At 38.0% G+C, this 13,901-nt stretch overlaps 1 long non-coding RNA gene across 1 annotated transcript; it reads right to left on the reverse strand.

The window, feature by feature from the left end:
• Nucleotides 1-7,122: 7,122 nt before the first annotated feature.
• LOC109615310 lies at nt 7,123-7,938 on the reverse strand. The gene is made up of 3 exons (XR_002196293.2): nt 7,851-7,938; nt 7,641-7,733; nt 7,123-7,408 (listed from the first exon to the last, which is right to left on the reverse strand). It is a non-coding gene; the product is annotated as an uncharacterized LOC109615310 (long non-coding RNA).
• Between the last annotated feature and the right edge of the window lie 5,963 nt (nt 7,939-13,901).

The following is a 13,901-nucleotide window of genomic DNA, read 5'->3' on the forward strand; positions in this document are numbered from 1 at the left end:
AATACATGTTTATACACTTCTATGTAGCATCACCATGTCAGACTATCTTCATCCCTTGTAAGTGTTTTAAATACTAGTTTATGTACACATTTAATGGCATAGTCAAGTGGGGCCCACATATCACATATTGGCATTAAAACCTTTTCTATAACGATGAATTCCATGTGTTCATGCTTCTAGTGCAACAATATCATCAATTTCAATGTCTTAAGAATTTCCATTCATTTAGGTTTGTTCTTGAATTGCTTGTCGTTTGGATGTGTACATTGACTGCTGTTGAGGACCTATTCACAATATTCGACCTAACTGGCATGTATGTTGTTGGTTAGCACTTGTGCGTTCCATGTATGAAATCTGGGTTGAAACTTATTATAGACTGTTGAATTCTATTAATTTACTTTCATTTGAAATGATAAAATTCCATTAATTCAACACTACCATAAAGAGAAGAGTTTGTGAGAGCAAATACAGAGGATTCACCACAACATGCAAACCATTCATAGGCCTCAAGCCAGATTAGACTTTGACAAAAAACATCTAAAGAAGCCAGCCCACTTCTGGAACAGAATTCTTTTGACAGATGAAACTAAGATCAAGCTGTATCAAGATGTTTGATGTTTAACAAAAGGATCATAGGGTTCTGGAATGTTAAATTGGATGACAAAGCTGAACTTTGCTATGGTACCTTGGATCCTGACAGCTCGATTCCACCGTTATACCCACCAAGAAACGACCATTGGCTTGAACGACTAGGCGATCAGCTAGGACCTCTTAATCTATCATACCTTTCAAATGCTGACAAGAGTTACCACAAAACGGACAAAAGCCTTGCACCAAAGGTTAAAAAGACCATCAAAGCAATATTGGGTATGATGCTGGAAAACATTGTTGTGGCTATTCTCCACAAAGCATGCATTGGATGTAAAGTGGACCACCCAAGCCAGGGACGAAATTCATGTCTGGACCCACCTGATTATTTTTTGAGACTCATTATGATGACATTGTGGAGTCAGTTTTAACACCGCAACTAAAACATGTGCTGTTCAAGGCTTTGAATGCATCTGGTTTTCAAGTACTCATAGGTACTCTTCAACGGTGAGTGATGGAATCTAAAACAAAAATCCAGAAAATCACATTGATTTTTAAGTAATTAATTTGCATTTTATTGCATGACATAAGTATTTGATACATCAGAAAAGCAGAACTTAATATTTGGTTCAGAAACCTTTGCAATTACAGAGATCATATGTTTCCTGTAGTTCTTGACCAGGTTTGCACACACTGCAGCAGGGATTACTGAGGAAGGAGGTTGTTGGCAAATAACCTTTGTTTGCAAATACAGAGATCATACATTTCCTGTAGTTCTTGACCAGGTTTGCACACTGCAGCAGGGATTACTGAGGGAAGGAGGTTGTTGGAAAATAATGGTGGCCACACAAAATATTAACACTTTGGGCCCAATTTGGACATTTGCCCTTAGGGCTGTACTCACTTTTGTTGCCAGCGGATTAGGCATTAATGGCTGTGTATTGTGTTATTTTGAGGGGACAGCAAATTTACAGTTATACAAACTGTACAGTCACTACTTAACATTGTAGCAAAGTGTCATTTCTTCAGTGTTGTCACATGAAAGGATATAATCAAATATTTACAAAAATTTGAGATACTGTAGGTATGTGTGGGTTCATTCACTTAACTTGTTATTAAAGCATGTTGCTAACAATTTTATTTGTCAATTTCAATGTAATTTTAAGGGCAAAACGGCAGAGGTTGGGGGAAGTTATAGCCCTGCACATGCAGGTAAGAATGAACCTTTTGACGGACACTGCGATTTGAGTTCTGGTTGTAAAATAACCAGATATTTAGGACTGAATAATTAACTGTCTGTCTTTACTTTCAGAACATTTGGAGAAGATCAAGCGGCTGACTGATGAAAAGGTTGAGCGGAGGTCACAGCTCCGCTCAACAATGAGGTAAAAATGAGACTATAGTTACGCTAGCATCTTGTCTTCATGAAACTGCATTTGTCTGAATGTGTGCCCTCTACTAAAATGCAATACTATACAGCCTTTCTGAAATTACATTACATTTTTGTTTATTTCACTATTAAGCTATTGACATTTCATTGTGCTTTTTAGCTTCTGATAAACGTCTGACTGAAGAGAAAGTCAAGCCAAGGGCACAGCTGGCTCTATAATCAGGTAAAAACAAGACTATAGTTGCGCTAGCATGTTGTCTTCATGAAACATTTAATTTGTCTTGAATGTCATGCAATTCTCAAAAGACCATTTAAGTACAATATCTGATTACTGTATTATAGGAGCCATAAGGAAGAATCCTTCCAACCGGGATGCCACTGACGAGGCTCTCTAGAACCAGGTCCCCAGGTACCAGAAAGGGGCAGCTGACCGTGCAGGTGGGAGAAGACGTTGTGGCGGTACAAGGGTCCTGCTGCGGAGAACAAGTATTTGATACACTGCCGATTTTGCAGGTTTTCCCACTTACAAAGGTCAAGAACTACAGGAAACGTATGATCTCCGTAATTGCAAACAAAGGTTTATGTACCAAATATTAACTTCTGCTTTTCTAATTAATCAAATACTTATGTCATGCAATAAAATGCAAATTAATTATTTAAAAATCATGCTATGGGATTTTCTGGATTTTTGTTTTAGATTCCGTCTCTCACAGTTGAAGTGTACCTATCATAAAAATTACAGACCTCTACAGAAAACCTGCAAAATCGGCAGTGTATCAAATATTTGTTCTCCCCACTGTAAGAGAGTGTCTAAAGAGAGACGAGAGAAAGTGCATTTGGACGTAGGGTAGGGTGGAGGGTAGGCTAAGAATATATGTGTGGGGCAAAGAGTGTGTCTTGGTGAGGAGTGGGAGGAGGAGCATCTGTATTGTGTGTAGAGAGAGAATATAATGTTTGTGTGATAGTGTGGAGGAAGAATGTGTTTGGGAGGTTGTGGAGATGATCAAGTGTCTAAGACACACCATGATGTGTTTTTGTTTGTTGAAAGAGAAAATAATGTGTGTGGGGAGGGTGTACGGGGTAGGGGGTCGAGAAAGTGGAGATTACATAGTTTACATTAGGTATCAAAGATACTGTATTGATTAATGTATTGATTAACTTCAACAGCAAATCTGTCAAACTTGTATGGCAGAATTTTGGTGAATATCTGTGACATTAATAGCTGGTATACATTGTGTATAGGTGTGAAGTGTCAAAGACGTTAGCCATCTTGCGTTAGCTACCTAGCATTAGCGACATTGCGTTAGCCACCTATCATTAGCCATCTAGTGTAAGCCACCTTGCGTTAGCCACCTAGCATTATCCACATAGCGTAAGCCACCTTGTGTTACCCATTTTGCGTTAGCCACCTAGTGTAAGCCACCTTGCGTTAGCCACCTAGCATTAGCGACACTGCTTTAGCCATCTAGCGTTAGCAACTAAGCGTTAGCCACATAGCACCTTGGGTTAGACATATAGCATAGCGTAAGCCACCTTCCGTTAGCCACATAGCATTATCCACATAGCGTAAGCCACCTTGTGTTACCCACCTTGCCCAAGCCACCTGGCATTAGCCACCTAGCATTAGCCAATTTGCTTTTGCCTCCTTGCGTTTGCCACCTGGTGTCAGTCATTTGACGTTAGCCACCTAGCTAATGCTAGGCAATAGAGCACATATCCATCTCAATACAGTATTACATGTATGCTTTTTCCTTGTCACTAGTATCCCCATGTGGCCAAATGGAAATCTTTTATAGAAACTAAACTCACAAACTTGATCATGAGTACCAAATGTAAACACAGTTTACATTGGTCATTTGTTGCTATAAAAGTAGCGTGTGAAGCGTTTTTCACAAATTCAGAATTGCCCAACTTAAATGGTCCCATTCCAAATATGTTCCTTGGCAGGATAAGGATTTATACAGCTTTTTTCAAGATTTCATTTAAAATAGGTTGAGTGTGGTGAGCTTTGAAATAAGGGTAACCTCAATAGTGCCCCTGTGTGGTTAATAAAAAAATATTTACAGTTGTTATTGTTGTTATTGTTGTATTGTTGTAGCAACTTTGTTAACATATGCACCAAGAAGAAATATAATAACATTATCCTTATAGGAGATGTGCAAAACCATGCCTCTGCACATGTTCATCTGTCAATAGCAGCCATGTTTTTCAACATACTGGCCTGATTGATAAAACTTTTGAAGACCATCGTCCCTAGATGCCAAATATCAAAGTACATGAAGATCGGACATTGGGTGCCAGATTATATATATATAATTTTTATATTTTTGTGAATGATTTAATGCTAATCACGCTAATTAACGTATGTAAAATCAATAAAGGTTTCATTATATGAACTGGGGATATCATTAACAGTTGAAACAACGTTGGTTTCGTGTCTGTAGCTCGAACGGTTCAAAACTTAAAGCCCAGTTGTATATTAACGCTAATTACGCTAATTAGCATACATAAAATCAAAGAAATTTTCCTAATTTGAAAAAGGGAAAGCATAAAATGGTGAATCAAAGTTGGTTTCGTGTCTGTAGCTTGAACGGTCTCAAAAGATATAGCTTAATAGTTAATTAACGGTATTATGCTAATTAGCATACGTAAAATCAATAAAGATTTCATTATATGAACTGAGGATAGTCTACACTTTTGAATCAGAGTAGTTATGTGCCTGTACAGTTGAACAGTTCAAAAGATACAGCCTAATAATAAATTAATGCTGAATATGTTTATCAGCATATGTAAAGATACAGCCTAAAAGTTAATCAACACTAATTATGCTAATTACGCTAATTAGCATACATAAAATCAAGTACTGTTTCATAAATTGCTGTGTGTATGCTCTAAATGTGTGAAACAAAGTCGGTTTCATGTCTGTAGCTCAAACAGTTAAAAAGATACACCCTAATAGTTAATTAATGGTAAATACGCTAATTAGCATACATCAAATCAATAAAGATTTTATTACATGAAATGGGGATAGTCTAAGCTTTTGAATGAGAGTCAGTTTTTTCTGTAGCTCGAATGGTTCAAAAGATACAGCCTAATAAGAAATGAATACTGAATACAGTAATCAACATTGATAAATATATAACCTAATTAGCATCTGTAAAATCAATACATGTTTAATCATATGAACTGAGCATAGGCTAAACGTGTGAAACAAAGTTGGTTTTTTGTCTGTAGCACGAACTGTTCAAGAATAATTCTCAGTTATATCCTAACGATGTCAATTAGCAATTATACAGTCAACTGTTTATAAACATGTAATATAATTATTATCTAGGATAGCCTGAAACCTTTTAAAGTTTTGATTGGCCCTAAAGCATGAACATTTTGAATTGAAACATCTGTATGACTTTGGCTCTCATTGAAACACTTGTTAATTTATGCAAGCTATGAATATTAATAATTACAAAAGTAAACATAGTATCAAAAATCTGAATATAAGAAACTCAAGTTGGGCCAGACTGAACATCTTGGCGTTGGTTTGGACTTGATGTCTTAAAAAATGTAGGAGGAGATTCCCATTGAAATACATTAGTGGCTCATTTAAATATTGATATAGTTTAAAAAGTATAATAACTATCAAAAAGATCTGCTCAAGCAACCCGAGTTCGAACATTTGAGACTTTTGGGAGTTGGTTTTGTGTTTATGGCTTTTACCGTTTAGACTGTAGACCAGGAGGAATAATAATAAGAAGTATGGGAGAAACCTATAGTTGTGCTTTGCGTTTGGCAAGCAGACCTAATAGTGAACCGGAACAAACACAATAGGGTTTATAGAAACATTTATTTATTGTCACTTATTTATTCATTATCTTATTAGAATGGATTTGTTCTCTGTATGTTTGACCAATTACACATATGCTGAAAAGCTAGTGATGAATGGAAGCTCTTGAACAGAAGGGGGTTATTATTACTTACATCCTACAAGTGAACATAGCTATATTCCTTATTGGGAAGAGCATAGTTAACTTATGTCCCCATATAGTAACTGTCCAGATTGCCATATCTCAGTCTTTGACCGGGTTGTCTGGGCAACCGACATTCTATGATTTTCTGTCTCCTGGAGCTATTTGTGCAACCTTGCATTTTTATACTACACCGTAGTGGCCTTGTACATTCTGCAAATGCTAATTCCATCATCTGCACTGTTGAGACTATAAGCTTGAAACTTGAAATGCATAATCAGAACAATCTGTCATGACTTACTCTATGTTGGTCTCTGTACTTGTACTCTTTTTGTCATGATGGGTATTCCCCTGGTGCCATGTAATTAAACTTGAAATAATCAACTGTTATACCAGACTCTTACTGTTATACCAGAAGTTCTTATTTGTATAAATCACAAACATTTTCCATCTTCCACAGGTTTCACCATTGAACTGCTGAAACCCTAATAAAACGTACAAACACAAGAGGGTTCCAGCAACTTTGTTGCTTGGCCCCCTAATAAAACAATGTTAAACATGTCTTACTTCTCATTACTTACCCAATGCTCTACGATGTCTGAACAGGTAATGAAAAGTATTTACTACGACGCGGCAAATCCTGGTGCCTATGTGGGTAGAGAGGGTTTGAAAAGCGCGTCCTTGGAGAAAACCTGGGAGATCCTCAAAAATGGCGAGGCAATTGACTGGCTACTCACCCAGGATACATACACTCTTAGAAGTAGAATAGCCTTGAGGAACTTTTTGGGGTTCCTCACCATTGCCACCATGGAGGAACCCCTCAAAAACGTTCTTCACGGAATCCCTATTGTGGGGTTTTGTGTTAAATTTTGAACTCATTATTATTAATAATGAAATATATTATGTATAATAACAGCAACATTCATAAAAATATGTAATAATATATGAAGTAGTAGTTGTAGTAGTAATACACATATAATTTGCATAAATATATAATTCACAAAAATACACAATGTATTAATTATTTTTATTTATTTTTATTATTTGTCCGCCACAATGCTTCAACTTAAATTCCAAAAGACTGTACAGAACAACATAAATAATAATATATATATATATACATATAATCATTATATAAACTTAAACAAAAGATAAGAACGGAAGAATGTTTGTTAGTGAGAGAGTGGTTTAGACTGCTTGAGAAAACAAGCAATAACCACTTTGATGACAGTGGGGAGAGCTTTCCTTTAGGTGCATTTGACATGAGGTACTTTTCAATGAAAGTAAGAGTGTTTTTGACCTTCTTATGGACTGGATGTTAAAAACTAAATAAATCGACATCAAAGTAGCCATCGCCAAGGTGATGTCGTCAACTGGCTGGGTAATCTGTCCAGACACACGCCAAAACTAGCCTCCACAAGAAGGGGTTTCCCATAATTGCAAGGACAGGTGTTGGGATCTCTGGATCCTAGGGCAGACAAGAAAAACAATAAATGTTATACGACATTGTTGAGAATTACCTGGACAGTGTTTTGGCCAACTGACAATAACCCATACATTTTTCTGGATCACGTAGAGGGCATGTGGGAGGAGTAATGTAGCTAGGATCAATATATTTCTGGCTACAATAACTCTGTTATTGTGTTCTGATTTATGTAAATTTAATATTCTTTAGGTTGGAATGTCATTCTTTTGTGTACCTTTAAATGTATCTTTCTAAGCCCGGGTCTGCAACTGATCCATTCCCGTCATGATGCTGCGATCAATGTCAACATCAAGCTGATCTTGTGATTCTGTGAGGAGCAGTACATAACACACACACACATCCAACACACATGCAACAACATGTTGTTGTGAGATACATTTGAGTTTTGAGCTGAGCGCATGAAAAAGGAATACATCGGACTTACTATTACTGGAAGTCGGAGTGCAGGATACTCTTCAAGTGCCTCCAAAGTGGAATGTTTTTCCAAGTACTCTGTCCGCTCTACCCTTGTCCGGGGCCATTTTGTCTTGAAGAAAGGACAGATTAAGAGATCATTAAGAGAACTCCTAAACATAAAAGAGTATAGCCAATTCGAAGTTAAATAACTAATTAGAGACTCCCAAGAACATTAGGTGAGGGAGCTGACTGGTTTTTGCTGAGGCCGTAACAGGTGATAAGATAGGTGTGTGACGCAAACCGTTTTGGGTCGCACATTCCCCTTGGTGGGTTGCAATAGCAGTGGTTGACAAACCCCTATAAGTCCAAGCCAAGGCTGGTCCTAAAAGGAAGGGTAAATTAAATAATTATAATTATAATATCCAAGAAACCCTATGTTAAAGATACCCAAGAACATTAGGTGAGTGGCCATATCCAAGAAACCCTATGTTGAGGATACCCAAGAAAATTAGGTGAGGGGGCTAAAATCTCTACACTGTTGACAAAAGTATGAATGGTCGACCTTGAATTAGTGTTTGAGTGTGAGCGAGTGAGCCAAAGTATTGTGTGTGCGCGGTTGGGGATTGGTTGTGTGTGTGAATGAGAATGCGTGTTCAATAAAACGGGTGATTGGTTTATACTTGTATATCATGATCTGTATTCTGATGAAAATTATAGCAAAAGGTGTATTTTACAAATTATTATGAATATAAACCATTTGGGCATGTAATGGTATAGCCAGACATTTAAATTATGTCACGGCTCTCTATTCTTCTTCGGAGCCACCTGGTGGCTATTTGAAAGAGGTTTAACATAAAACGACAACCAGATCGACTATACTAGTGTGCTGTATTGGGTATGCTTTATATTTTGCAAGTTCTCTATAATCTCCAAATCAACACCGGAGTGGCTATTACCATACATACGCAATATATGCTGGTGATTTTAACCCAGAACACAGATAAAAGCAGTGCAATCTATGAAATACAAAAGGTACCCGTCGATCATTTAACGTACAAACAGCCATTCGTGCTGGAATTTATCAAAACGGAGAAACTATTTGGAAAGATTGGTAGTGTCAGGGTGCAAGCTAGCCATCGATGCATTCTTCAATTATACAGTATGTGGTATATATCAATGGCTGTCAAATACCAGATAACTATTTAAACAAAATTAACGCAAACACATAAATACGTGAAGGTCGCTTTATGAATTGAGAAATCCTAGATCCCTCCTTGGATTTGGGATTCCCATCAAGAACGGTGGCCAGTACGGGGAAGTTTCATTTCTGTGCCCCGAAGGGAAGTTAATATTGTAGCAACCTTGGTAAGACCACTACTCGCCCCTCCAAATGGGATATCCCTATTTAGAGCAGTGTGCCCGCCTGGGGAGCCGAAGGTTGTGGGTTTGAGACACTGCCCCGCCAGACGTTGTGTCAGAAGTGGGATTGGCCCGGATGGCCATTGGAGAGGCGTGTCTCAGTGAGGGACTCGCTATAGTGATGTGTGAGGACAAGCTCTCCTGTTTGGTGGGGTTAGTGTAACAACCTTGGTAAGGCCACTACTCGCCCCTCCAAATGCAATGTCCCTATTTGGAGTAGTCGGTTGTGTGCGTGCCTAGGGAGCTGAAAGTCACGGGTTCGAGACACTGCCTGCCAGACGCTACAATATGTTAATGACGGATAACGTTTATTTTGGGTATTGGAGGCAAGAAACATATTTGACTATTATTACCAGAATCTGAAACAAAGTTATAATTGAAAATTTAGCTCTGAATGAATTGGAAGTGGTGTCAGAAGTGGTGCGCTATTAATATAGCAGACTGGCGTTGATTTCCCATTCCAACTGGAGAACTCAGTGTGCACAAAACGAGACAATCTAGACAATCTAAATTATGAAATGCGACCAAGCCTTACTTTTAATTTAAGAATCAACTGGCCAATGTTAAATGTATTGTCTTGTGTGTGTATGTTTAAATGTTATGTGTTTGTGCTATGTCCAAGAGTTGCAAACTGCCTGCTTAACAAAACTAACAATTAACTGAAAGCCTGCTTCTTCTTTAAACCTTTTATGGTGCTATTTGTTTTGTTTGTCATTTATGTCTGGATGGTCAGTGATTATCCCGTTATGACTTACAATAACTCGAAGTGAGTAGATGGTACGTGCTACACTCATGATGACATTTGCAGAACGGTTATTCCCGATTTAAACGGGACGTTTTCTAAAAGTGTTGCATTCATAATGACAATTGTTGTTCCCAATTTGGTCTAAATGTCCTCTACTAGTCTCTATAAAACAATAATAAACTAATAAATAAACATAGTAATGGTGGGCAGCATCCCAACCCACACAGAAAATACAGGTGATGGTCATATAATTAGAATATCATCAAAAAGTTGATTTATGTCAGTAATTCCATTCAAAAAGTGAAACTTGTATATTATATTCATTCATTGATTCATTCATATATGTCAAATGTTTATTTCTTTTAATTGTGATGATTATAACTGACAACTAATGAAAATCCCAAATTCAGTATCTCAGAAAATTTGAATATTACTTAAGACCAATATAACATTTTTTTATTTTGAAATGTTGGCCAACTAAAAAGTATGAACATGAAGAGTATGAGCATGTACAGCACTCAATACTTAGTTGGGGATCCTTTTGCCTGAATTACTGCAGCAATGAGGCGTGGCATGGTGTCAATCAGTCTGTGGCACTGCTCAGGTGTTATGAGAGCCCAGGTTGCTCTGATAGTGGCCTTCAGCTCTTCTGCATTGTTGGGTCTGGCGTATCGCATCTTCCTCTTCACAATACCCCATAGATTTTCTATAGGGTTAAGGTCAGGTGAGTTTGCTGGCCAATTAAGAACAGGGATACCATGGTCCTTAAACCAGGTACTGGTAGCTTTGGCACTGTGTGCAGGTGCCAAGTCCTGTTGGAAAATCAAGTCTGCATCTCCATAAAGTTGGTCAGCATCAGGAAGCATGAAGTGCTCTAAAACTTCCTGGTAGACGGCTGCGTTGACCTTGGACCTCAGAAAACACAGTGGACCAACACCAGCAGATGACATGGCACCCCAAACCATCACTGAGGAAACTTTACACTGGACTTCAAGCAACGTGGATTCTGTGCCGCTCCTCTCTTCCTCCAGACTCTGGGACCTTGATTTCCAAAGGAAATGCAAAATGTACTTTCATCAGAGAACATAACTTTGAACCACTCAGCAGCAGTCCAGTCCTTTTTTCTTTAGCCCAGGCGAGACGCTTCTGACGCTGTGTCTTGTTCAAGAGTGGCTTGACACAAGGAATGCGACAGCTGTAACCCATGTCTTGCATATGTCTGTGCGTGGTGGTTCTTGAAGCACTGACTCCAGCTGCAGTCCACTCTTTGTAAAGCTCCCCCACATTTTTGAATGGGTTTTGTTTCACAATCCTCTCCAGGGTGCGGTTATCCCTATTGAGTGTACACTTTTTTCTACCACATCTTTTCCTTCCCTCCGCCTCTCTATTAATGTGCTTGGACACAGAGTTCTGTGAACCGCCAGCCTCTTTAGCAATTACCTTTTGTGTCTTGCCCTCCTTGTGCAAGGTGTCAATGGTCGTCTTTTGGACAGCTGTCAAGTCAGCAGTCTTCCCCATGATTGTGTAGCCTACAGAACTAGACTGTGAGACCATTTAAAGGCCTTTGCAGGTGTTTTGAGTTAATTAGCTGATTAGAGTGTGGCACCAGGTGTCTTCAATATTGAACCTTTTCACAATATTCTAATTTTCTGAGATACTGAATTTGGGGTTTTCATTAGTTGTCAGTTATAATCATCAAAATTAAAAGAAATAAACACTTGAAATATATCAGTCTGTGTGGAATGAATTAATATAATATACAAGTTTCACTTTTTGAATGGAATTACTGAAATAAATGAACTTTTTTATGATATTCTGATTATATGATCAGCACCTGTAAATATATTTTTGCAATGAAGGCATGTGGAATGTGATAAATATTTGGCGAATGCATTTAACTTCATTCAAAATGCATCTTTCAGGTAGCGAATGGCAACCTTTTATGTATTTCACCTTTTATTCTGAGATGTATATCCCACACGGAAATTGGGTTTTTGCTGAACTCTAATATTACAGCCAACAATAGGACCATTTTCTAATTTTCTAATCAAACGTTGCCAACTTGTCCTCACACAGCAAAATATACAAACAACACTTTCAAAATGTTTATCATTAGTTCTAGATGTATTAATAACATTTTCGTAAATACATTAATTGGCCAATTTTGTTATTTTAAAGGTCCCCTGACATGAAATTTTCATTTTGTGAGGTTTTTTAACATTAATATGAGTTCACCTAGCCTATATATGGTCCCAAATTTTCTAAAAATTCCATTCGATGTAAATTGAGCATTTTCTATCTTTCTCTGACTTGGAGAAAACGGAGAATCAAACAGGCAGATCTGGACCCGTCTCTTTGTGACGTCGCAAGGAGAAATTGTTAACTCCCATGGTAACTCCCCTTTTTCTGCTTTGCCCGCCCAGAGAAAGAATTTAAATAGAGCCAGGTGTGAGGCACACATGTGTGTGAGCGCGACTTCAATTTGTCTACGCGACGAGGAGGGGCATCATGGCTTTTGAGCGAAGGAAACACAATAATTGCTCAGTAATAGGATGTAGAGATGAGCAACAAAGCCTTTTTTTACTTCCTTCGTACATGCCACAGAAGAACCAGTGGAATGATTTCATTTTCTCCGGAAAAGCGCCGACACAGCTTCCCAAAGTTTTGCATGTCTGTGGCAAACATTTCACCGACGACTATGTACATAATGTTACACAACAAAATTATTTACTCCTGCGCGCACATAAATATATAGGCTTTATATATCTTGTGTAACGTGACTTCATGATATGAAGGGAGAATTTTTACATTTAAAAAAACCCTCTTCTCTAAACTAGAATATTTACTGATATAGATGCTAACACAGCTTTAAAATCATCACAAATCAGAGAAACATGAATAGGCAAAAGCAGATTAGCTTTAGCTTTAACTTACATGATAATCAGACATCCTAACAAAGTATCATATAGACATAATATTTTTAACTAACCATTCGGAAACATCCTTCTGGAGGCGCTGAGTTGCAACTTCTTCATCCGTTGCTTCTCCATCTGGATCGGATTCTGGGTCAAACTGAAATGCTTCAATGTGTCTTCGTGCCATTGCAATATGATCCAGACATACCGGTAAACATGCACGTTACCTTTGCCGCAAGATAGTAAAGGCCACGCCCACCCACCACCTTGCCCTGCCTTTTTCATCCTCATTGAAATTTAAAGTCACAGACACCAATACGGGCCGTTTGAAGGAAGCTCATTCTGTGACTGTATTGTAGTGGCTATAATTCTGCAGCAAGGCTGAATTTTTGAAAAAAGATTTCAGATACAGTACTAGGGACCACTATGGCCTATATTAAAGCCTACAAAAAGTGTTTCCCAAATATTTTGAAAATATATATATATATATTAGGTGTATTCGTTTTCCGTGTTGGGAGGTGGTGGCAGTATACTAGATCCCACTCACCATTGATTTGTTGATCTGCTTTATTTAAATGCTTCTACGATTAAATTCTGGTTTATGAATCAACAAAGTTTTTGTAAGTTATTTTTATAAACAGCCAATGCAATTCTATGTTATTAAATCTCAAATGAAACACGTTCTTTAGTATCCACATAGACCTCCTGATACACACCCACACCTGCACTCACCATGTACAAAAGGGCTAAAAACATCCAAGTTTTAATTGGAAGACGCTATTTTAGACAATTTGGCCCCAACCTGTTTTCACCAGGGCATATGGCGCCAATGCACTGGACTGATTATAAGAATAGGAGAGGGGCTAGCTGGTTTCCTGGACCACCAAAAGTGACAAAGTACTGTTAGAACGAGCGGATCGCCTTATTAGAACGAACACATAGTCTTAAGAAGCAGTTTGTGGTTATCTCTGTGTTGAGGTCCTTATAAATCCAACATTGG

This window comes from Esox lucius, chromosome 2 (assembly GCF_011004845.1).
Source record: "Esox lucius isolate fEsoLuc1 chromosome 2, fEsoLuc1.pri, whole genome shotgun sequence".
Taxonomy (NCBI): domain Eukaryota; kingdom Metazoa; phylum Chordata; class Actinopteri; order Esociformes; family Esocidae; genus Esox; species Esox lucius.